The sequence below is a fragment of the Mobula hypostoma genome, chromosome 18 (genome assembly GCF_963921235.1).
Source record: "Mobula hypostoma chromosome 18, sMobHyp1.1, whole genome shotgun sequence".
Lineage (NCBI taxonomy): Eukaryota > Metazoa > Chordata > Chondrichthyes > Myliobatiformes > Myliobatidae > Mobula > Mobula hypostoma.
In genome coordinates, this window is record NC_086114.1 from 65,840 (window position 1) to 93,135 (window position 27,296).

At 42.7% G+C, this 27,296-nt stretch overlaps 1 long non-coding RNA gene across 1 annotated transcript in view; it reads right to left on the bottom strand.

Moving 5' to 3' along the window:
- Nucleotides 1–2,534: 2,534 nt before the first annotated feature.
- LOC134358260 (uncharacterized) overlaps nt 2,535–27,296 on the bottom strand; it is a 192,943-nt gene continuing 168,181 nt past the window's right edge. Inside the window, exon 3 of the long non-coding RNA XR_010020845.1 lies at nt 2,535–2,640. This is a non-coding gene — a long non-coding RNA (uncharacterized LOC134358260). The remainder of the gene's footprint in view (nt 2,641–27,296) is intronic.

Here is a 27,296-nt window from a genome sequence, read left to right on the forward strand (position 1 = left end):
ATATCAATTGCCGACCATATGCTTGAGGTAGGGTAGGATTAAGGTCTCAGGAAAGAAAGCAACTGAAATGGAGTTAAGTGGACTGTATACTAATTGATTGTTTTCTGTTTGATTCATATGCATACCAAAATCACATTTACTGTGAAGTTATATTCGAATGATAAGCCTTTTTATATCTGAAGCGGGACAATAAGAGACTAACTTCTTACAGCGACCTTAAAATAACTCTTCTTACTCTTACATGACCACAATGAATTTCATTATACTTCTTCAAGGATAACACAACCATTTCATTGATTCATCAGTTGCAGATATGGGCAGATGAATGGCAGGTGGCATTTAACCCAGATATATGTGAAGTGTTGCAACGTAGCAGGGCAAATACAAGGAGACAGTATACCGTTAAGAGCAAGATCCGTAGGTGTGTTGATGAGCAAAGAGAGCTTTGGATCCAAGTTCATAGCTCCTTCCAACCGGCTACACAGATCAATGAGGTAGTTAAGAAGGCTTATGGAATGTCTGTGTTCATTAGTCGAGGCATTAAATTCAGAAGTCAAGAGGATATTTTCAATTTTATAGAACTCTGCTTAGGCCACATTTGGAGTATTACATGCATTTCTTATCGCTCCACTACAGGAAGGATGTTGAGGTTTTGGAGAAGGTGCAGAAAGGGGTTTACCAGGATGCTGCCTAGTTTAGATGCTTTTACGAGAGGCTGGATAAACCTGAGGTGTTTCTTTTTGGAGCAACGGAGGCTGAGTGGAGATCCGACAGTGATTTACAAGATTATGAGAGGCATAGGTTGAGTGGACTGGGAGTATCTATTTCCCAGGGTTGAAATGTCTAATATGCGAGGATATTCATTGAAGGTGAGACAAGGTAGGTTCAAAGGGGATGTGAGGTGTCAGAATTTACTCAGAATTGTGGATGCCCTAATGCTGCCTGGTATTGTAGCAGAGGTGATCATTTACCAAAATTCTCTGACTCTGGGCCGGTCCCTGTCATGGTCCCATCTGGCAATACCCCATCTTGCTATTACCTCCTTAATCGGGCCTGAATCCCCCCGTCTGATTTCCAATTATTCCCAGTTCCACTAATTACAGCACACCTGTTTCCCATTAGCAAACATAAGATAAAACTTAGGCGGCACAGCCATGCTTTGCCAGTTTGTTGGTCGACTCGAATGTGAGTGTAAACCTCGTTTCCTGATTCCTTGGGACTGTCAGTTCTAAGCTCAGCATCATTTCCTGGATATTCTACGTAAACCTTAGAGTAAAGACTTTCCTGGATGTCAGTTCCTCGTTCGCGGCTGTGCTGACGCCTCACGGCTCTGCCTCCACGCCTGTGTCCTGCACTTGGGTTCGTCCTTAGCCTCGTCCTTGCAACAGTCCCAACGGATTGGAAGACAGTAAATGTCACGCCACTGTTGCAAAAGACAGTTAACTATACGTCAGTTAGTTTTACATCTGTAGTTGGGAAAATGCTTGAAGTGTCATTAAAGAGGAAACAGCAAGGCATCTGGAATGAAATGGATCCATCAGGCAGATGCAGCATGGATTCAGAAAAGGCAGGTCCTGTTTGACAAACTTACTCGAGTTCTTTGAGGATATAACTGGGAAAGGGAGGGGAACAAAGGGAGAAGAAGATAGGTATTATCTTGGGCCTTCAGAGCCTTTCCAGGAAGGATGGGAAGCAAAGTGTGGAGGCGTTTAATGCTGAAAGAGTTGCTGACTAAAGCACCTCTGAGTGACTTTGAAACCCATCAGTGTGCAGATACTGCACACTGACAACAGCTGTGAAGGATTAGGTGGTGTTCTATATCAATAATAGACTCCAGTATATTTTCAACCACTGAGATTAGGTTAACTGGCCCATAATTTCTTTTGTCTTCTCCCTTCTTAAAGAGTGGACTGACATTTCCAAACTTCCAATCCTCCGGGACCATGCCACAATCAAGTGATGCTTGAAAGATGTATCTGTTATCCCTTCAGCAACATCTCTCAGGACTTTGGGATGTAGTCCGTCTGGTCCAGGTGACATATCAACCTTAAGACCTTTGCGTTTGTCTTACACCTTTTTCTTTGTAATAGCAATGCCACTTGCTCCTGCACCCTGACACTCACGGACCTCTGGCACACTGCTAGTGTCTTCCAGAGTGAAAGCAGATGTAAAGTAAATATTACGTTAATCTGCCATTCTTTGTCCCCGTTGCAATCTCACCAGCATCATTTTCCAGCAGTGCAATTTCAATTCTCAATCCCTTTTACTCTTTATATAACTGGATAAACATTTGGTATCTGGCTTTGTATTATTGGCTAGTCTACCCTCATATCTCATCTTATCCCTTCTTATAGCTTTGTTGTTTGCTTTTTGTTGGATTTTAATAGCTTCTCAATCCCACAACCCCCCCCCCCCGCCACTACAACAGATATACGCAATCCTTCTTGTCAAGGGGTCAGAGAACATTCACAGTTGCCAAGGTGTTAAGAGAGAAATATTTTATTTCTTATGACCTTCCGAGAAGGATACACGGTGATTAGGGAAGGGATTTTGAGAGTCAGCACAGACATGAGATATTCCGCATGCTTGGGATTGAGAAGACAAGAACCATGCCATCTCACCTTCAGGGTGATCATCAACCTGAAAAATTCAAGAGGACATTGCTAGACATGCTTGGAAGTCTGGATGCCAACAAAGAGCAAGTGGCGCCAACATAATGGACATTTGCTACACTGCTACGTTTGTACACAGAATGGCTATTCACCATACTATTTGATGTTCAGATGCGAAGCGAGATGCTGTAATCTGTAGATGTTTGTTTTGGAACCGGCGGTGAAGACTGGCCACAAACCATGTATCTCAAGAAAGTGTCTGACATGAGGAAAGAACTACAAAAATGAATGAACATGCAGCGGCTTCTGCTACCAAGCAAAATCAGGGAAATAAGAAGAGATGATCAAAAGATCAGGTTTCTCTATTGACACCTGGAGACACAGTTTTAATAAGACATTTTTGACTACAAGAGAAGCATAATTTGGTGGACCAATTTTTTTTTCTACCCCTTACGTAGTGGAGAGCCTGATGCTAAATTTGGCAGTTTCTGAAGTCAGAGGATGGGAATAGTCCTGTCAAAATTCTCCATCGGAATTATCTTTTACCTCTAAGGCAAGAAGTACATGTTGACCCAGAGTCTGACATGGAACGTACACCTGGTAGAAGAACACTGTGCAGATGAAGGAGAACAGAAAGGAAACAAGCTGACAATAGTGTGATTCCATTCGAAAGACCTGAAGAGGAACCAGATGAACCAACCACTAAATACTGTACAGACTCAGTGCATGAGGAAATAGCAGTGTGGTATGCTTTACCTCATGTTAAATCCCCAAGTACTGATGAAGGCATGGTGGAATCTCCCAGCCTCGACCTATATAAAGTGTGGGGGACTACCAGTGAATAGTCAAACATGATAATAGGCAGTGAAGGGAAACTGCATTCAAATATAATTGGAGATGAAGCTGTGTTCGGTCAGAGGGAAACGGGAACGGAGTCTCCAGAAAGTACGAGTAGTAGACAGGTAAAGAGGAACCGTCACAAGAAGTGTCTGAGGCTGAAGATGTGATAAGGAGATCTCAGAGTCAGAATATCTCCAGATAAACCGACATATGATGCCCCTGGGAAAAACAGTGTTTCGTCAATCCTGATTGTGACATATGTTTCTTCCATTTTTAAATAGATTGGGGACCATGAAATCACAAAATTCATTCGAATATTGCGTTATTAATAATGGTTTGGTAAGTTCCAAAGGATTACAGGTCATGAAAACCTGATCGTTTTTTGTTGGGGGGGAGAATGTTTCGATGGTTCAAATGTATTTTGACTGATACGCTGCTAGGCGTTTTATTTCAGCAGTTTTCTGCAAGCGTAGTGTGTTCTGTTAGTTAAGTTTCACAGACTAGTGTTTTGCTTCAACTGAGATGAGGAGCCATTTGCCCAACTTAGGAACGCTGTGTAGCCAATCATGTTTGTCTTGGTAAGGTGTTGTAGCATTCTGTCCAGTGGGATGTTATAGAACTTGCGAGAGAGCTGGGTGGGGTCAGATTTCAGAGGGACAGTGATCCGGCTTTGGGTCTTTTGTTGGAGGAGTTGCGGAAAAGAGCACCAGGGAAGACCCTACCGCAAGCAGTGCCTTGTGCAGATGAATGGCTCCGAAGAGGAAGTGCCAGTACTTCTGAGTTAACCAGTTTATTCATAACATTCATCAAGGGAAGTTCGATATGATTTCAGCGCCGTGAGTAAAGCGATACACCCAACACTTTAGAAACGAGCTCCAATGTTCATGTGCACATTTAAACTGGTTTAACTGTAATGGACCCTTTTTCTTTCTTTTTCTGATAACTGATTGTTGAAGTTGAAACATTGGTATAAAATTACAGTGGAAGTATATTTACCAATGTACAATCAGTTATTTACATGGGTAGTATTTGCACAGCATTCACCACAATTTTCTTTCTCTCGTCGGAATGTTCTCGCTTTCCTATTGAGTTGACCCTCGACATGTGTTGCTTATTAAAGGTGATCTTCTCAGCATTATCCACGCTATGCTGACTCACGTGGCTGTTGGCCAGAGCTAGCTTCCAAGCCTGGTTTATTTTTGAGCCATAGTGAGAGGGTTACATGTATATATTGAAAACTGATATATGTGTGCACAGGCACATCGCATCACATAAGCAGAATTTACATGGAAAAAAAGCATATGTTAAACTTATCATGCACAACCTTTGAAGTACTAAAACAAAAAGAACAAAAGAAGTCAATTTCATGGCAAGACGATCAACAATAGACAATAGGTGCAGGAGTAGGCCATTCGGCCCTTCGAGCCAGCACCGCCATTCACTCTGATCATGGCTGATCATCTACAATCAGTATCCAGTTCCTGCCTTATCCCCATAACCTTTGATTCCGCTATCTTTAAGAGCTCTATCCATCTCTTTCTTGAAAGCATCCAGATACTTGGCCTCCACAGCCTTTTGGGGCAGAGCATTCCATATATCCACTACACTCTGGGTGAAAATATTTTTCCTCAAATCCGTTCTAAATGGCCTACCCCTTATTCTGAAACTGTGACCTCTGGTTCTGGACTCACCCATCAGCGGGAACATGCTTCCTGCCTCCAGCGTGTCCAATCCCTTAATAATCTTATATGTTTCAATAAAATCCCCTCTCAGTCTTCTAAATTCCAGAGTATACAAGCCCAGTCGCTCCAATCTTTCGACATATGACAGTCCCTCCATCCTGGGAATTAATCTTGTGAACCTACGCTGCACTCCCTCAATAACAAGAATGTCCTTCCTCAAATTTGGAGATCAAAACTGCACACAGTACTCCAGGTGTGGTCTCACCAGGGCCCTGTACAGCTGCAGAAGGACCTCTTTGCTTTTATACTCAATTCCCCTTGATATGAATGCCAGTATGTCATTAGTTTTCTTCACTGCCTGCTGTACTTGCATGCTTGCTTTCAGTGACTGATGTACAAGAACACCTAGATCTCATTGTACTTCCCCTTTTCCTAACTTGACTCCATTTAGATAATAATCTGCCTTCCTGTTCTTACCACCAAAGTGGATACCCTCACACTTATCCATATTAAACTGCATCTGCCATGCATCTACCCACTCACCCAGCCTGTCCATCGTGTCAACGTGGTCATCATGTTAGTATACTATAGTTCCTAGTGTTGTTCTTGTTGTCTGAAGAACCGAATGGTTGAAGGAGATGTTTTTGCATCTGCTGCTGGTGTTCATAGAAACCTTGAATATTCTTCGCACCAAAATCACGACTCATAATCACAACCAGATTTCTACCATTGATGATACTGGGAAATATCTTGTGCTTCATTATGTCAGACACATCGGTAATATAGATAGTGAAAACTTAGGACCATTTAGCACCCTGCATTGCCCCATTAGTTGCAACCTGACAGCACGAAAACAATGGATTTCTCTCCACTCTTGATTTCTTCCTGCTCACAAAGGGCAAGTCTGTCATCCGTCATTCCTATGTTGCAGAGTGTTTGTCGCATCTTCTTAAAATCTTAATACATTCCATGTTATCTTTACTTTCTCCCATAAGCAGGCTGAGCTCCATTCTGAAATAAACTGAATGAAATGTGTAAGGATGGCAGGGCAAGGCCAGAACCGTGTAATAAATTTTCATAGACAACTTGTATGGCGACTATCAGGCCTTTCTCATCAATTTACCGTATACCTTGTAATAAAATCGTCAGTGGAAATAACGCAATATGTCAGTAGTGCTACAGTATGACGATCTGGAGATACAGGAACATATGGAGAACAATGGTCTCATTTGAAGGATCTTTCAGAAAGGGGAGACGCTGGCTGCCAGAAACCAGTGGAATGGAATAGCAGCCACATTGCCAGAAAAATGCAACTAGATTTATGAAAATCAGAGTTACAACCAAGTATTCCAAAGACCCAGAATGCGACCAGAAATTGAGGTTTTCAGTAACTTCTGGCAGAATGTTTTATTTGTGTGCTGGAAAATACAGGTCTTCGATACCTTTACACAATCAAAGTTGCTTCTGAAAAACAAAATGCCTGTGTGTGTCTTTACAATCCACAGTGCTTCAGGTGAACTGATAGCATTAGGGATAACTAAGTACAGCATACATCTGTTGCGTTAAAATCTCATCCACCAAAGCTGCTTTCGAAACTAAAACAAGCGGAGGGCGATGGCAACATACATGCTGTATGCTCCTGCAAGGTTACCACTCGTTTCATTATACCAGCCACATCAAAACCTGTTCCCTCGGTGAACAAACCCATGTATTGTGCCTATTGTAAGAATAATATTTGGAAATTATTTCCCACGTTGTACATATCAATTATGTTAAGAATAATGTTCAAGCAACTCAAGCTTCTCGTCAGAAAGATAACTTGCAAACCATATATACATAAAACGTGTGCGTGTGCGTATTGCGCAATGGCAAATAGGTGAAAATAGTTCACAGCAATTGTTTGTTCAATGTGCTGTATCTAAGGTGGTTTACCTTCCCACTAATTGTCCTAGTGGATCATTCAACTCAGGTATAAGAACTTCTTCAATCTATTGAAGATAGATGTCGGCACATGAGGCCGACAAGGAGCAATGGTCTAACCCAAAAGTGTGTGTCAGCGTGTTAGATTATGTTTTAAAATTCCGTGACAGACATAACAAAGCTTGTGACCTTGCCAAGCGGAATCTGCAAAACTCTCAAATTAAAATGAAACATTGGTTTGATAAGAGGGCGAGGGAGCAAGTGTTTGAGGTTGGAAATAAGGAGCTGGTGCTGTTCTGTCTTGTGACCAACCCCCTCCAAGCACAATTCCATGGACCATACCGCATAATTAAGAAAAATGATTCTTTAAATTATGTTATTGCAACTCCCGACAGAAGGAAGACGACCCAATTAGTACACTTAAATATGCTGAAACTTTATCATGATTCTGAGACGGTACCAGTAAGTACAATTATGAAAACAAGTGGGGCTGAGGAATTTGATAATGAGGGGGGAAATCATTTCACCAAACTGAATATTGTATCAACAAGACTTGAAAATTCCACTATTTTAAAAGACCTTACTGATAAGGTTTGTCATCTAGAGCCTGCACAGAGAGAGCAATTGCAGGAACTAATTAGGAAGCATAGAGATTTATTTCCTGACATTCCAAAATGGTGCACAGGTGCAGTGCATGGTGTCATTATATATTCATCCCAGCCCATTAAACAGCATCCTTACAGGATGAACTTTGAGGTTGTAAAAGAAATCAGCTACTTGCTAACAACCGGTATCATTAGGCAATCTACCTCAGACTGGGCGTCGCCCTGCGTCCTTGTCCCTAAGCGGGACAGCAGCATGAGATTCTGTACCAACTACAGGAAAATTAATGCAATAACCAAGACAGATGCTTATCCTATTCCAAGGGTGGATGACTATTGATAAAGTGGGAAAGGCCATGTACCTCACAAAGATTGATCTGTTAAAGGGATATTGGTGTGTTCCATTGACCAACAGGGCCAGAGAAATCTCAGTGTTTGTGTTACATGCCTCAAGGAGATCCGTGTTTTTTTTTGTGAGAATGATGTAATGGTCTTCTGGAGGTCACCTGATGTAATTTTCCCACCGATGTGAGGTCACGTGATGACATGTGCACCATGGGTATATAAGGGTAGACCCCAGATGATGCAGTTAGTTTTCAGTTTGTAGATTTCCAGGTAGAACTTGCTGTTTCTCCGTTTCTGCTGCGTATTTCTTTTTATGACGCAGTTTCATTTTTAAAACGGAGTGTTGCGTTCTATTGCAAGATACAATATTATTGGACTGGAAATTTTTGGCTAGATGTGCTGATTTACCCTATTCCAGCAGTAGAAGGGAGAGTGAAGACTTTATCAAAGTACTGGACTCGAAGGATTGAGAGGAGTCGGCATCGTTTGGCAGTTTAACAAAGGATCGACCTTATTGAGTCTTCGTTGAAGGAGTATATAAACATATATAACTATATAACAATTACAGCACGGAAACAGGCCATCTCGGCCCTTCCAGTCCGTGCCAAACTCTTACTCTATCCTATTCCCACCAACCTGCACTCAGCCCATAACCCTCCATTCCTTTCCTGTCCATATATCTATCCAATTTAACTTTAAATGACAACATAGAACCTGCCTCAACCACTTCTGCTGGAAGCTCGTTCCCCACAGCTACCACTTTCCCTTGGAGTTCCCCCTCATGTTACCCCTAAACTTTTGTCCTCTAATTTTCAACCCATGCCCTCTTGTTTAAATCTTCCCCACTCTCAATGGAAAAAGTCTAACCATGTCAACTCTATCAATCCCCCTCATAATTTTAAACACCTCTATCAAGTCTCCCCTCAACCTTCTACGCTCCAAAGAATAAAGACCTAACTTGTTCAACCTTTCTCTGTAACTTAGGAGATGAAACCCAGCCAACATTTTAGTAAACCTCTTCTGTACTCTCTCAATTTATTGACATCCTTCCTATAATTCGGTGACCAGAACTGTACACAATACTCTAGATTTGGCCTTCCCAATGCCTTATACAAATTCAACATCACATCCCAACTCCTATACTCAATGCTCTGATTAATAAAGGCCAGCAAACCAAAAGTTTTCTTCACCACCCTGTCCACATGAGATTCCATCTTCAGGGAACTGTGCACCATTATTCCTAGATCCCTCTGTACTAAAGCATTCTTTAACGCCCTATTTAAAAGATTCAGAATCTTTATGTTCCTGTTAGGTTAAAAGGAAAGGTTAAGAGTTTGAGAGAGCCATGGTTTTCAAGAGATATTAGAAACTTGGTTCAGAAAAAGAGAGAGATCTTCAATAAATATAGGCAGCTTGGAGTTAATGAGGTACTCGAGGAATATAAAGAATGTAAAAAGAATCTTAAGAAAGAAATTAGAAAAGCTAAAAGAAGATACGAGGCTGCTTTGACAAGTAAGGTGAAAATAAATCCAAAGGGTTTCTACAGTTATGTTAGTGGCAAAAGGATAGTGAGGGATAAAATTGGTCCCTTGGAGAATCAGAGTGGACGGCTATGTACGGAGCCTAATCTTAACAATAAGAGTAGCGACCTGCATCGAGATAACTCTTGCCAAAAAGAGCAAAGAGTTCATGCAAAGGTTTGCTCTCTCTAAAAGAAATGAAGGTCAGTTGTTTTAAACAGTTTATTTACTGCATCGTGAATCCTTTGGACAGAACCAGCAGGAAAGTCGCGTCTATGAAGAAATCCTTCTCCAGAGAAGTCTCTCCCAATTGAACATATAGATCTGTTGGACTTTTGAATTTACTATTTTAAGAACTATATCTGACTTTATTGCTTTAAGAACAAGTGACGATTTGTTGAACGGCTGCATAACAGTTATCTTCCGGTGAAGGTTTTCATTTGTTTTTTTTATCGTTTATCCGTGTTTAATAAATGTTTGGTTGTTTTTCATTGATATTTCACTGATATTCATTGTTGCCGGTTACGTAACAGTTTGTCACACCTTCAGGGCTGTATGAATATAATGTTTTCACCCTTCGGGATGAAAAATGCACCAGGGACATTTCAAAGAATGGTCAATTCTGTGATTGGAAGTTTAGAAAACACAGGGGCTTATAATGATGATTTAGTGGTCTGGAATGACATGTGGGAAGATCATATTGCCACAGTAGAAAAACTGTTTGATCGACTTTCCAAGGTATTGTGTGCAGTTTTGGGCTCCTTATTTTAGAAGGGATATACTGACATTGGAGCGGGTTCAGAGAAGATGCAGAAGAATGATTCCAGGAATGAAAGATTTACCATATGAGGAACATCTGGCAGCTCTTGGTCTGTATTCCCTGGAGTTCAGGAGAATGAGGGGGGATCTCATTGAAACATTCCGAATGTTAAAAGGCCTGAACAGATTAGATACAAGACCATAAAACCATTCGACAAAGGAGCAGAAGTTGGCTATTCGCCCCATCGAGTCTGCTCTGCCACTTTATCATGAGCTGATCCATTCTCCCATTCAGTCCCACTCCCCCGCCTTCTCAGCATAACCTTTGATGCCCTGGCTACTCAGATACCTATCAATCTCTGCCTTAAATACACCCAATGACTTGGCCTCCACTGCCGCCCGTGGCAACAAATTCCATAGATTCACCGCCCTCTGGCTAAAAAAATTTCTTCGCATTTCTGTTCTGAATACGCACCCTTCAATCCTTAAGTCATGCCCTCTCATACTAGAATCCCCCATCATGGGAAACAACCTTGCCACATCCACTCTGCCCATGCCTTTGAACATTCAAAATGTTTCTATGAGGTCTCCACTCATTCTTCTAAACTCTGAGGAATACATTCAAAGAGCAGACAAATTTTCTTCATATGTTAACCCTCTCATTCCCGGAATCATTCTAGTGAATCTTCTCTGTACCCACTCCAACGTCAGCACATCCTTTCTTAAATAAGGAGACCAAAACTGCCCACAGTACTCCAAGTGAGGTCTCACCTGCGCCTTATAGAGCCTCAACATCACATCCCTGCTCCTATACTCTATTCCTCCAGAAATGAATGCCAACATTGCATTCGCCTTCTTCACTACCGACTCAACCTGGAGGTTAACCTTAAGGGTATCCTGTACGAGGACTCCCAAGTCCCGTTGCATCTCAGAACTTTGAATTCTTTCCCCATTTAAATAATAGTCTGCCCATTTATTCCTTCTGCCAAAGTGCATAACCATACACTTTCCAACATCGTATTTCATTTGCCACTTCTTTGCCCATTCTTCCAATCTATCCAAGTCTCTCTGCAAATTCTCCATTTCCTCAGCACTACTGGCCCCTCCACCTATCTTCATATTGTCAGCAAACTTAGCCACAAAGCCATCTATTCCATAATCCAAATCATTGATGTACAACGTAAAAAGAAGTGGCCCCAACACGGACTCCTGTGGAACACCACTGGTAACCGGCAGCCAACCAGAATAGGATCCCTTTATTCCCACTCTGTTTCCTGCCAATCAGCCAACACTCTATCCATGTATGTAACTTTCCCGTAATTCCATGGGCTCTTATTTTGTTAAGTAGCCTCATGTGTGGCAACTTGTCAAAGGCCTTCTGAAAATCCAAATATACAACATCCACTGCATCTCCCTTGTCTAGCCTACCGGTAATTTCCTCCAAAAATTGTAATAAGTTTGTCAGGCAGGATTTTCCTTCAAGGAATCCATGCTGAGTTCTGCCTATCTTGTCATATGCCTCCAGGTACTCTGTAACCTCATCCTTGACAATTGACTCCAACAACTTCCCAACCACCGATGTCAAGCTAACAGGTCCTTGCCCCTTTCTTAAATAGCAGAGTGACATTTGCAATCTTCCAGTCCTCCGGAACCATGCCAGAATCTATCGACTTTTGAAAAATCATCGCTAATGTCTCCGCACTCTCCACAGCTACTTCCTTCAGAACACACGGGTGCACTCCATCTGGTCCAGGAGATTTATCTACCTTTAGACTATTCAGCTTCCTGAGTACTTTCTCTGTCGTTATTGAGACTGCACACACTTCTCTTCCCTGCCACCCTTGAGTGTCCGGTATACTGCTGATGTCTTCCTCAGTGAAGACTGATGCAAAATACTTGTTCAGTTCCTCTGCCATCTCCTTATCTCCCATTACAATTTCTCCAGCATCATTTTCTATCGGTCCTATATCTACTCTCACTTGTCTTTTACTCCTCATACACTTGAAGAAGCTTGTAGTATCCTCTTTGATATTATTTGCTAGCTTCCTTTCATAGTTAATCTTTTCCCTCTTAATGACCTTCTTAGTTTCCTTTTGTAAGTTTTTAAAAACTTCCCAATCCTCTGTCTTCCCACTAATTTTTGCTTCCTTGTATGCTCTCTCCTTTGCTTTAACTTTGGCTTTGACTTCCCTTGTCAACCACGGTTGCATCCTTTTCCCATTCGAAAATTTCTTCTTTTTTGGAATATACCTGTCTTGCACCTTCCTCACTTCTCGCATAAACTCCAGCCACTGCTGCTCTGCCGTCTTTCCCGCCAGTGTCCCTTTCCAGTCAACTTTGGCCAGTTCCTCTCTCATGCCACTGTAATTTCCTTTACTCCACTGAAATACCAACACATCAGATTTTGGCTTCTCTTTTTCAAATTTCACAGTGAACTAAATCATGTTATGATCACTGTCTCCTAGGGGTTCCTTCACCTCAATCTCTCTAATCACCTCTGGTTCATTACACAATACCCAATCCAGTACAGCCGATCCCCTAGTGGGCTCAACAACAACCTGTTCTAAAAAGCCATCTCGCAGACATTCTACAAATTCTCTCTCTTGAGATCCAGTGCCGACCTGATTTTCCCCAATCCACTCGCATGTTAAAATCCTCCACAATTATCATAACACTGCCCTTCTGACAAGCCTTTTCTATTTCCTTTTGTAATTTGTAGTCCACATCCCTGCAGCTGTTTGGAGGCCTATAAATAACTGCCATCAGGGTCCTTTTACCCCTGCAATTTCTTAGCTCAACCCATAAAGATTCTGCACCTTCTGATCCTATATCACTTCTTTCTAATGGTTTAATATCATTTCTTACCAATAAAGCCACGCCTCCCCCTCTGCCTACCTTCCTATACACCGTGTATCCTTGGACGTTCAGCTCCCAGAGACATGCATCCTTTAGCCACATCTCAGTGATGGCCACAATATCATACCCGCCAATCTGTAGCTGTACGACAAGATCATCCACCTTATTCCTTATGCTGCGTGCATTTAAGTATAACACCTTAAGACCAGTATTTGGTACTTTTCTCTTTGATTTCACTGCAACTTTATTGCACTGCAACTCATCCCAATGGCTACAAATTTGCCCCATCACCTGCCTGTCTTTCCTGACATCTTTACTGCTCACCATCTTCGATTTATTTCTGTTTTCCCTCTCCTCCAAAGTCATTTCCCATGGTAGGGGATTCTAGGACAAGAGGGCACAACTTCAGGATCGAAGGACATCCATTTAGAACAGAGAAGCAGAGAAATTACTTTAGTCAGAGGGTGGTAAATCTGTGGAATTTCTTGCCACGAGCAGCTGTGGAGGCCAAGTGATTGGGTGCATTTCAGGCAGAGAGAGATAGTTTCTTCACCAGCCAGTGCTTCAAAAGGAATGGGGAGGAAGCAAGGGAGTGGGGATGACTAGAAGAATTGGATCAGCCCATGATTGAATGACAGAGCAGACTCAATGGGCCAAATGGCCTATTTCTCCTCCTATATCTTATGGTCTAATGGTCTTATGGTCTCCACATCCACCCTATCTTGTCCTTTCAACATTCGGTAGGTTTCAATGAGATCCCACCTCATTCTTCTAGATTCCAGTGAGTACAGGCCCAAAACTGCCAAACACTCCTCATATCTTAACCTCTTCATTCCCGGAATCAGCTTTGTGAACCTCCTCTTGACTCTCTCCAATGATAACACATGCTTTCTGATATACGAGGCCCAAAATGGTTGACAATACTCCAAATGCAGTCTAACTAGTGTCTTATAAAGGCTCGGCATTATCTCCTTGCTTTTATATTCTATTCCCCTTGAAATAAATGCCAACATTGCATTTGACTTCTTTACCACAGGCCTGTAAATTAACCTTCTGGGAGTCTTGCAGGAGGACTCATGACCAGTACATCCGTTATCTCTTCAGCAACTTCTCTCAAGACTCTGAGACATAGATCATCTGGTCAGGGTGATTTATCCACATTAAGACCTTTGACTTTGGTCTAGCACTTTTTCCTTTGTAATAGCAATGGCACTCACTCCTGCTCCCTGACACTCAGTGACTTCCAGCACACTGATAGTGTCTTCCACAGTAAAGGCAAGTGCAAAGTACTGTGACGAAAGAGGATTACAAAAAATACACATAGACTAAGATGTTAACTGTCCTGTGCTGGCACCAGTGGGATCAGCAGTTGATCTGCCACCTGTCTTCAGGAGAAAGAGAGATAAGGAAGACAATGGAGCAGCATTTGGAAATGTTAATGAAGAGACGGGAGAGTTTAACGGAAGGAGACATGGTCTGAGAGCTGTCAAGATCGGCTCCCTTTTTGAACCCTGAACTGTTTGAAGTGTGATGGACAGGCGATACCCCAGCAGGGGGATAAAAAGGGACAGGTTCGCTAAGGCAACACACACACGACACCACGAGGTAACGAGACCCTGGAAGCGGTACGCCTCCCACAAGTCGATGGGAGTCTTTGGAGGGCTAGTCGCGGGACCAAGCCAGAGATGCACAGGGTGGAAAGGTACGATCGGCGGGAACCTGGCGTGTGTCCGCCATTGCCTAGGTGCCAGGTTCACTGCAGAGGAACGATCATATCTGAAACGGAGAGGTCACAGTCGGTGACCTCAGAAGACATTACAAAGGGCTCGCCCGAAAGCTGACTGTGAGGAATATCGAAGGTCTGTTTGGAATCCGATTTGAATATTCATTCGCTCTCTCTCTCTCTCCCACGGTGACGGTGATTACTGCGAACTGAACTAAACTGTACTCTGTCACTTTGAAACTGGTTACTTATCCCAAGACGACGATAGAGCTTGATTGATCCTATTATCCTAGTTCTGTGTACATGTGTGTTTATTCATTGCTAACCTATTACATTTATATCCTTACTATTAGAGTACTGTGTTGCTTATTTCTTTAATAAAACTTTCTTAGTTCCAGTAATCCAGACTCCAAATGAGTGATCCATTTCTGCTGGTTTGGCAACCCAGTTACGGGGTACGTAACAGTACCCATCCAGTTTACCTACCATTTCTTTGTCCTCCCTTTCTACTTCACCAGCATCATTTTCCAGTGGTCCAGTGGTCTCCCCTCCCTTTTACTCTTTATATAAATGAAAATTCTTTTGGTATCCTGCTTTATATTATTAGCTAGTTTGCCCTTATATTTCACCCTTTCCCTTCTTTATCACTCTGGGTCTCCCAGGACTCAACATCTGACATGAAAAACAAACAACAGCCATTTAAGCTACACTAAATACCCCTGACACAGTAAAAAAAATGGGAAACTTAACAAAAACTTACCAAAACAACTTATCCAGAGCCAACACATCTTCTGAACTGAAGCCTGACACTCCCACTCTCACACTGGCCCACTCCCAACAATGGCCGCCCCGCTTGTCCCTTCTGTACTTCAGTTTACTCTTCTCTGCGCTGCTGTTGCCTTTGATTGGGCTGCCAGAAGGAAAGGCAGGAAGGCAAAGGGGGCAGCATTTCTCTGTTGGTAAAAAATAAAATCAAATCATTAGAAAGAGGTGACATAGGGTCAGAAGGTGTTGAATCATTGTGGTTAGTCCTAAGGAACTAGAAGGGTAAAAATACCCTGATGGGAGTTGTATACTGACCGCCCCAAACAGGAAATCAGGTAGAAGCTGGATTCCTGGAAGGGGAATTTCTAGAATGCCTATGAAATTGCTTTTTAGAGCAGCCCATGGATAAGCCCACCAGAGGATTAGCTATTCTGGATTGGATGATGTGCAAAGAACCAGAATTGATAAGAGACCTTAGGGTAAAGGAAACCTTAGTGGAAAGTGATCATAATATGATTGAATTCACCCTGAAATTTGAGAAGGAGAAGCTAAGGTCAAATGTATCAGTATTACAGTGGAATAAAGGGAATTACAGAGGTATGAAAGAGGAGTTGGCCAGAATTGATAGGAAAAGAACACTGGAAAGGGTGAAAGCAGAGCAGCAATGGCTGGAATCTTTGAAAACAATTCGGAAGGCACAGGATATATACATCCCAAAGACAAAGAAGTATTGAAAAGGAAAGATGACACAACCGTAGCTAACAGAAGTCAAAGCCAACATTAAAAGCCAAAGAGAGGGTATATAAAGGAGCAAAAATTAGTGGGAAGTTAGAAGATTGGGAAACTTTTTAAAACCAACAGAAGGCAACTAGACCCTCGTTATGAAGATAAAGATGGAATTCAAAAGTAAGCTTGCAAATAATATTAAAGAAGATACCAAAAGTTCCTTCAGATACATAAAGTATAAAAGATAGATGACAGTGGATATCAGACCACTGGAAAATGATGCTGGAGAGCATTCCATAGATTCACTACTACCTAGCTATAAAAATTCCTCCTTACCTCTGTCTAAAAGGTCGCCCCTCAATTTTGAGGCCATGCCCTCTAGTTCTGGATACCCTCACCACAGGAAACATCCTCTTCGTATCCACCTTATCTAGTCCTCTCAATATTCGGTAGGTTTCAATGAGAGCTCCCACATTCTTCTAAGTTCGAGTGAGTACAGGCCCAAAGCTGCCAAACACTCGTCATATGTTAACACCTTCATTCCCGGAATCATCCTCGTGAACCTCCTCTGGACTGTCTCCAATGACAACATATCCTTCCTGAAATATAGGGCACAAAACTGTTGACAATATTCCAAGTGTGGCTCTCCACACGGCTTTACATCATCTGGACAACACAAACACCTATGTTTAGATGCTGTTCATCGACTGTAGCTCAGCATTTAATACCATCATTCCCACAATCCTGATCGAGAAGTTGCAGAACCTGGGCCTCTGTACATCTCTCTGCAATTGGATCCTCGACTTCCTAACTGGAAGACCACAATCTATGCAGATTGGTGATAACATCTCCTCCTTGCTGACGATCAACACTGGCGCACCTCAGGGTGTGTGCTTAGCCCACTGCTCTACCCTCTCTATACCCATGACAGTGTGGCTGGGCATAGTTCAAATACCATCTATAAATTTGCTGATGATACAACCTTTGTTGGTAGAATCTTAGATGGTGATGAGAGGGCGTACAGGAGTGAAATATGCCAACTAGTGGAGTGGTGCCGCAGCAGCAACCTGGCACTCAACGTCAGTAAGATGGAAGAGCTGATTGTGGACTTCAGGAAGGGTAAGACAAAGGAACACATAACAATCCTCATGGAGGATTCCGAAGTGGAGAGAGTGAGCAGTTTCAAGTTCCTGGGTGTCAAGATCTCTGAGGATCTAACCTGGTCCCAGCATATCGATGTAGTTAAAAAGGCAAGACAGCGGCTATACTTCACTGGGAGTTTGAGGAGATTTGGTTTGTCAACAAATACATTCAAAAACTTCTATAGATATACCATGGAGAGCATTCTGACAGGCTGCAACACTGTCTGGTATAGGGAGGGGGGCTACTGTACAGGACCAAAAGAAGCGGCAGTGGGTTGTAATAAATTTCATCGGCTCCATCTTAGGTACAAGCCTACAAAGTACCCAGGACATCTTCAGAGAGCAGTGTCTCAAAGGCAGTGTCCATTATTAAGGACCTCCAGCACACAAGGCATGCCCTGTTCTCACTGTTACCATCAGATAGGAGATACAGAAACCTGAAGGCACACACTCAGTGATTCAGAAACAGCTTCTTTACCCGTCTGATTCCTAAATCGTCATTGAACCCTTGGACACTACCTCACCTTTTTAAATATACAGTACTCTGACTAGAATCTTATAACGGCTCAGCATTACCTCCTTGATTCTGTTCCCCCTGAAATAAATGTCAACATTGGATTTACCTTTTCCACATATTCAACCTATAAATTAACCTTCTAGAGACTTGCACAAGGACTCCCAAATACCTCTTCACCTCTGATGTTTGAACTTTCTCCCTATTAGATAATAGTCCGCACTATTCTTCCTTTTACCAACTGCATTACCAAAACTGTATTCCATCTGCCACTTTTTTACTGATTCTTCCAATTTGTCTAAGTTCTGCTGCAATTGCACTGCTTCCTCAGCACTACCTATCCCTTTGCTTATTTTTGTATCAAATGTAAACTTTGTCATAAAACCATCAACTCCATTATCAAAATCATTGACAAATATTCTGAAAAGTAATGGGTCTCAATACTGACCCCTGAGGAACACCTCTAGACACTGGCAGCCCACCAGAAAAAGGCCACCTTTATTCTCACTTGCTCCCTCCTCTATCCATGCCAGTATCTCTCCTGTAATACCACAGGATTTTATCTTATTAAGCAGCCTCATGTGAGGCACCTTATCAAATGCCTTCTGAAAATCCAAGTAAATGACATCCACTGCCTCCCCTTTGTCCACCCTGCTTGTTACTTCCTTGAAGAACTCTAACAGATTTGTCAGGCAAGATTCCTCTAGTAATCAGGGACAACAAAATGGCAGATGAATCAAGTAAGTACTTTGCATCATTCTTCACTGTGGAAGACACCAGCAGTATGGTGGAAGGGGTCATGAAATGTGTGAAGTTGCCATAACTAGAGAAAATGTTCTAGGGAAACTGAAAGGTCTGAGGATAGATAAGTCACCTGGTCCAGATGGTGTACTCCCTCAAGTTCTGAATGAGATGAGTGAAGATATTGTGGAGGCATTAGTAATGTTATTTCAAGAATCACTAGATTCTGGAATGGTTACAGAAGACTGGAAAATTGTAAATGTCACACAACTCTTCAAGAAGGGAGAGGGGCAGAAGGAGCAGAGTCTGGGCTCAGTGGTTGGGAAGATGTTGGAGTCAATTATTGAGGACAAAGTATCAGGGTCCTTAGAAACACATAAGTAAATAGGTCAAAGTCAGCATGGTTTCCTTGTGGGAAAATATTGTCTGACAAATCTGTTGGAATTCTTTGAAGAAATAACAAGCAGGATAGATAAACCAGAATTGGTTGATGTTGTGTACTTGGATTTTCAGAAGGCTTTTGACATGTGGCAACTTAACAAGCTACGAGCCCAAGATATTACATAAGCGTCTCATTGGAAGGAGTCAAAGTCTACATCCGCAGCATGCTACCACCCACACTGGACCCCCTACAATTTGCCTACCGACACAGCCGATCGACAAATGATGGAATAGTCACAGCTCTACGCACCATCCTTACACATCTGGAGAAGAGGGATGCTATGTGAGAATGCTGTTCTTGGACTATAGCTCAGCATTCAACATCATAATTCCCTCCAGGCTCGACAAGAAACATAGAAAACCTACAGCACAATACAGGCCCTTCGGCCCACAAAGTTGTGCTGAACAGGTCCCTATATTAGAAATTACTAGGTTTAACTATAGCCCTCTATTTTTCTAAGTTCCATGTACTTATCCAAAAGTCTCTTAAAAGACCCTATCACATCCGCCTCCACCAGCATTGCCAGCAGCCCATTCCATGTCCTCACCGCTCTCTGAGTAAAACACTTACCCCTGACATCTCCTCTGTACCTACTCCCCAGCACCTTAAACCTGTGTCCTCTTGTGGCAAACATTCCAGCTCTGGGAAAAAGCCTCTGACTATCCACACAATCAATGCCTCTCATCATCTTATACACCTCTATCAGGTTACCTCTCATCCTCCATTGCTCCAAGGAGAAAAGGCCAAGTTCACGCAACCTATTCTCATAAGGCATGCTCCCCAATCCAGGCAACATCCTTGTGATGAAGGCCCATCACTGATTACGGACGGCACATGGCACATTTGGTAAAACACTCATCCCCAGCAGTAATAGTCACTGGGTTTAAAACAGAGCTGCTGCAGAGAGCTGTCTCACAGAGACAGCAGCAACCTGCACAGGTGTGCTGATGGTGGAGGATACCATCTTTAATTGGATAATTGAGTTAATTAGCTTTTGGTTGGTTTAGGAGGAGGGGCTTAGCAGTTATAAGCCTCAGGTTAGCAAGGCTTTGGGGTTCATGGGTGAGAGAGCACGTCTGGGTATTTTTAGTGTTTTAGGGGGTACGGGGTTTTTTTTTAATAGAATATGATGAATAAACAGGAATAGGATACTAGGATGGTCAAAGGTGGGAGGGTGGTGTAGGTTTGTATATATATATATATATATATATATATGTGTGTGTGTGTGTGATTGGGTGAAGGGATTTAGAATGTATGTCTAGTGCACATTCTGGAGCAGAGAGTGGCGGTAATGCACCATTAAGCTGGATGCCAACCGCCGTAAAACAAGATACAGACAGACAGGCTTTGGGTTTTTTTTTTCTTTTGTGTTTAGTCTGAGGGTGGCTATGTATATATTGTATTTTTTTCCAGTTTTTTTCTTGTTTTGAAGTAAATAAAAGCACCTCAATCTATTTTTGCGACTCAAGCCATCTTGTTATTTTTCTTAAACAATTGACCCACAGTTTTTTTGTGACAATCCTTGTAAATCTCCCCTGCACCCTTTCTGTGGCCTCCACATCCTTCCTGTAGTGAGGCGACCAGAACTGAGCACAGTACTCCAAGTGGGGTCTGACCAGGGTCCTATATAGCTGCAACATTACCTCTCAGCTCCTAAATTCAATTCCACAACTGAAGAAGGCCAATACACCGTACACCTTCTTAACCACAGAGTCAACCCCTGCAGCTGCTTTGAGCATCCTATGGACTTGGACCCCAAGATCCCTCTGATCCTCCACACTGCCAAGAGTCTTACCATTAATACTATATTCTGCCATCATATTTGACCCACCAAAATGAACCACTTCACACTTATCTGGGTTGAACTCCATCTGCCACTTCTCAGCCCAGTTTTGCATCCTATCAATGTCCTGCTGTATCCTCTGACAGTCCTGCATACTATCCACAACACCTCCAACCTTTGTGTCATCAGAAAACTTACTAACCCATCCCTCCACTTCCTCATCCAGGTCATTTATAAAAATCATCAAGATTAAGGGTCCTAGAACAGATCCCTGAGGCACACCACTGGTCACTGACCTCCATGCAGAATATGACCCGTCTACAACCACTCTTTGCCTTCTGTGGGCAAGCCAGTTCTGGATCCACAAAGCAATATCCCCTTGGATCCCATGCCTCCTTACTTTCTCAATAAGCTTTGCATGGGGTACCTTATCAAATGCCTTGCTGAAATCCATATACTCTACATCTACTGCTCTTCCTTCATCAATGTGTTTAGTCACATCCTCAAAAAATTCAATCAGGCTCGTAAGGCACGACCTGCCCTTGCCAAAGCCATGCTGACTATTCCTACTCATATTATACCTCTCCAAATGTTCATAAATCCTGCCTCAGGATCTTCTCCATCAACTTATCAACCACTGAGGTAAGACTCACTGGTCTATAATTTCCTGGGCTATCTCTATTCCCTTTCTTGAATAAAGGAACGACATCTGCAACCCTCCAATCCTCTGGAACCTCTCCCATCCCATCCACGGTTCCTGTACCCTACCATAACTTCCCTGTCTCATTGCAACATACCTATGCAGAACTCCACACAAATATCAGGCAAAGATCATTGCCTGAGGCTCAGCAGTCTCCTTCCTCACCTCCCACAGTAGCCTGGGGTACATCTCATCCGGTCCCAGCGACTTATCCAACTTGATGCTTTCCTAAAGTTCCAGCACATCCTCTTTCTTAATATCTACATGCTCAAGCTTTTCAGTCTGCTGCAAGTCATCACTACAATCACCAAGATCCTTTTCCATAGTGAATACTGAAGTAAAGTATTCATAAAGTACCTCTGCTATTTTCTCCGGTTCCATACATACTTTCCCACTGTCACACTTGATAGGTCCTATTCTTTCACGTCTTATTCTCTTGCTCTTCACATACTTGTAGAATGCCTTGGGGTTTTCCTTAATCCTGCCCGCCAAGGCCTTCTCATGGCCCCTTCTGGCTCTCCTAATTTCCTTCATAAGCTCCTTCCTATTAGCTTTATAATCTTCTAGATCTCTAGCATTACCTAGCTCTCTGAAGCTTTTGTAAACTTTTCTTTTCTTCTTGACTAGATTTATTACAGCCTTTGTACACCACAGTTCCTGTATCCTACCATAACTTCCCTGTCTCATTGCAACGTACCTATGCAGAACTCCACACAAATATCCCCTGAGCATTTGCCACATTTCTTCCATACTTTTCCCTGAGAACATCTGTTTCCAATTTAAGCTTCCAGTTTCCTGCCTGATAGCCTCATAATTCCCCTTACTCCAAATAAACGATTTTCTAACTTGTCTGTTCCTATCTCTTCCAATGCTATTGTAAAGGAGATAGAATTATGATCACTATCTCCAGAATGCTCTCCCACTAAGAGATCTGACACCTGACCAGGTTCATTTCCCAATACCAAATCAAGTACAGCCTCTCCTCTTGTAGGCTTATCTACATAAGCTCAGAGACCTCAGCCTTCACCCTGCCTTGTGTAGCTGGATCATCGGCAGGTGGTAAGAGTGTGCTCCCTCAACTCTACAACTCTGATCCTCAGCACAGGTGACCATCTGGGCTGTGTACTAAGCCCCTCCTTTCCTCTCTGTATACCCATGACTGTGTCAGCACCCACAGCTCCAATTTGCTGATGACACTACACTTTTTGGCCTAATCTCAAATAATAATGAGGCAGCCTACAGAGAGGAGTGGTGTCAAGAAAACAACCTACCCTCAATGTTGCAAAAACAAAGGAGCTAGTTGTGGATTACAGGAGGAATGGAGACAGGCCAACCCCTATTGACATCAATAGATCTGGGGTTGAGAGGGTGAACAGCTTTAAGTTCCTTGACATAAACATCACTGAGGATGTCACACACCAGCTGTGTGGTGAAAAAGGCACAACAGCGTCTCCTTCACTTCAGATGGCTGAAGAATTTTGGTGTGGGCCCCCAAATCCTAAGAACTTTCTATAAGGGCACAACTGAGAGCATCCTGATTGGCTACATCACTCAATCGCAGGACTCTGTAGAGAGTGGCGCAGACAGCACAGTGCATCTGTAGATGCAAACTTCACACTATTCAGGACATTTACAAGGACAGGTGTGTAAAAAGGGCCCGAAGGATCATTGGGGACCTGAGCCACCCCAACCACAAACTGTTCCAGCTGCTACCATCCGGGACATGGTTACACAGCATAAAAGCCAGGACCAACAGGCTCTGGGACAGCTTCTTCCACCAGGCCATCAGACTGATTAATTCATGCTGACACAACTGTATTTCTATGTTATATTGACGATCTCATTGTACATACTAATTATTATAAATTACTATAAATTGCACATTGCACATTTAGACGAGACGTAATGTAAAGATTTTTACTCCTCGTGTATGAAGTAATAAAGTCAATTCAATTCAATTCAAGGCAATTCAATTCAAAGAGTGGGAATAAAGGGAGCCTTTTCTGGTTGGCTGCCAGTGACTAGTGGTGTTCCTCAGGGGTTTGTGTTGATTTTTTTATGTTAGATGTCAATGACTTAGATGATGGAATTGATGGTTTTGATGCAAAGTTTGCCGATGATATGAAGATCAATGGAGAGGCAGGTAGTTTTCAGGAAGTAAAGAGGCTACAGAAGAACTTAGATAGATTAGGAGAATGAGCAAAGAAGTGGAAGATGGAAGTGTTGGGAACTGTACGGTCAGGCACTTTGGTAGAAGAAATGAGAGTTGACTATTTTCTAAACAGAGAGAAAATACAAAAGACTGAGGTGCAAAGGGACTCGGGAGTCCTTGAGCAGGATTTCCTAAAGGTTAATTTGCAGGTTGAGTCTGTGTTGAGGAAGCCAAATGCAATGTTAGCATTTATTTCAAGAGGACTAGATTATAAAAACAAGGATATAATGTTGAGACTTTATAAAGCACTGGTGAGGCCTCACTTGGAGTATTGTGAGCAGTTTTGGGCCCCTTATTTTCTTTTTTTTTAATTTTATTTTTATTTGGATAAGGAGTTCACAATTATCATGTACTTTTTTCACACATATAACCTTTTCCATTTTTTTATATGTATAAAACTACAATTATTTATACATTCTTAAGTACACATTGAGATGATATAAAAGCAAAATAAACATTTAAATAGATAGTTGTGCTGAAACTGGTGAGGGTTCAAAGGACATTCTCGAAAATGATTCCAGGATTGAATGGCTAGTCATAAGAAGAGTGTTGGATGGTTCTGGGCCTGTATTCGCTGGAATTCAAAAGAATGAGGAATCACTTCATTGAAACCTATCGGATGGTGAAAGGCCTTGATAGAGTCGATGTGGAGAGGATGTTTTCTATGGTTGGAGAGTCTAAGACACAGCCTCAGAATAGAGCGGTGTCCTTTTTAAATCGAGATGAGGAGAAATTTCTTTTCCCAAAGGGTGGTGCATCTGTGGAACTCTTTGCCATAGGCAGCTGTGGAGGCCAAGTCTTCATGGATATTTAAGGAAGAGGTTGACAGGTTCTTTAATGCTGAGGGCAGGCAGAATGCAGGAGATTGGGGCTGAAAGGAAAATTGGATCAGCAATGATGAAATGCTGGAGCAAACTAGATGGCCAAATTCTGCTTCTATATCACTTGGTTTTATGATGGTAGGAAATAGAAAGTAGGGATGAGGAACTTAGAAAGGAGTTACTGTATCCGAATGTAAAACAATGAAAGAGTATAAGAGATCAGAGAGAGATGGGTAAAAGGGACATAGAAACCAGATGAGGTATCCTTAGCAGGTAGGAGGTGAGGTCGATCGGCAGTGCTAACTCCCAAAAGGAGCAGAGACAGGTGTGTAAAAAGAGCCCGAGGGATCATTGGGACCCAAGTCACCCCAGCCACAAACTGTTCCAGCTGCTACCATCTAGGAAATGGTATGACAGCATAAAAGCCAGGACCAACAGGCTTCGGGACAGCTTATTTCGCCAGACCATCAGACTGATTAATTCATGCTGATACAATTGTATTTCTAAGCTATATTGCCTGTCCTGTTTTACATATTATTTATTACAAATTACTATAAATTCCACATTGCACATTTAGATGGAGATGTAACGTAAAGAGTTTTACTCCTCATGTATAGAACATAGAACATAAAATAGTATAGCACAGTACAGGCCTTTCGGCCCACAATGTTGTGCCGACCCTCAAACCCTGCCTCCCCATATAAGCCCCCACCTTAAATTCCTCCATATACCTGTCTAGTAGTCTCTTAAACCTCACTAGTGTATCTGCCTCCACCACTGACTCAGGCAGTGCATTCCACTCACCAACCACTCTCTGAGTAAAAAATCTTCCTCTAATATCCCCCTTGAACTTCCCACCCCTTACCTTAAAGCCATGTCCTCTTGTATTGAGCAGTGGTGCCCTGGGGAAGAGGCGCTGGCTATCCACTCTATCTATTCCTCTTATTATCTTGTACACCTCTATCATGTCGCCTCACTATAGGAAGGATGTGGAAGCATTGGAAAAGGTACAGAGGAGATTTACCAGGATGCTGCCTGGTTTAGAGAGTATGCATTATGATCAGAGATTAAGGGAGCTAGGGTTTTACTCTTTGGAGAGAAGGAGGATGAGTAAAACCCTAGCTCCCTTAATCTCTGATCATAATGCATACTCTCTAAACCAGGCAGCATCCTGGTAAATCTCCTCTGTACCTTTTCCAATGCTTCCACATCCTTCCTATAGTGAGGCGACCAGAACTGGACACAGTACTCCAAGTGTGGCCTAACCAGAGTTTTATAAAACTGCATCATTATGTCACAACTCTTAAACTCTATCCCTTGACTTATGAAAGCTAACACCCCATAAGCTTTCTTAACTACCCTATCCACCTGTGAGGCAACTTTCAGGGATCTGTGGACATGTACCCCCAGATCCCTCTGCTCCTCCACACTACCAAGTATCCTGCCAAATACTTTGTACTCTGCCTTGGAGTTTGTCCTTCCAAAGTGTACCACCTCACACTTCTCCGGGTTGAACTCCATCTGCCACTTCTCAGCCCACTTCTGCATCCTATCAATGTCTCTCTGCAATCTTTGACAATCCTCTACACTATCTACAACACCACCAACCTTTGTGTCGTCTGCAAACTTGCCAACCCACCCTTCTACTCCCACATCCAGGTCATACTGTACGAAAAGTAGAGGTCCCAGAACAGATTCTTGCGGGACACCACTCGTCACAATCCTCCAATCTGAATGTACTCACTTCACCACGACCCTCTGCCTTCTGCAGGCAAGCCATTTCTGAATCCACCTGGCCAAACTTCCCTGGATCCAATGCCTTCTGACTTTCTTAATAAGCCTACCGTGTGGAACCTTGTCAAATGCCTTACTAAAATCCATATAGATCACATCCACTGCACTACCCTTATATATATGCCTGGTCACCTCCTCAGAGAACTCTATCAGGTTTGTTAGACACGATCTGCCCTTCACAAAGCCATGCTGGCTGTCCCTAATCAGCCATGATTCTCTAAATGCCCATAGATCCTATCCTAAGAATCTTTTCCAACAGCTTTCCCACCACAGACGTAAGGCTCACTGGTCTATAATTACCCGGACTATCCCTACTACCTTTTTTCAACAAGGGGACAACATTCGCCTCCCTCTAATCCTCCGGTACCATTCCCGTAGACAACGAGGACATAAAGATCCTAGCCAGAGGCTCAGCAATCTCTTCCCTCGCCTCGTGGAGCAGCCTGGGGAATATTCCGTCAGGCCCCAGGGACTTAATCTGTCCTAATGTATTTTAACAACTCCAACCCCTCCTCTCCCTTAATATCAACATGCTCCAGAACATCAACCTCACTCATATTGTCCTCACCATCATCAAGTTCCCTCTCATTGGTGAATACCGAAGAGAAGTATTCATTGAGGAGGTCGCTCACTTCCACAGCCTCCAGGCACATCTTCCCACCTTTATCTCTAATCGGTCCTACCTTCACTCCTGTCATCTTTTTTTTTCACATAATTGAAGAATGCCTTGGGGTTTTCCTTTACCCTACTCGCCAAGGCCTTCTCATGCCCCCTTCTTGCTCTTCTCAGCCCCTTCT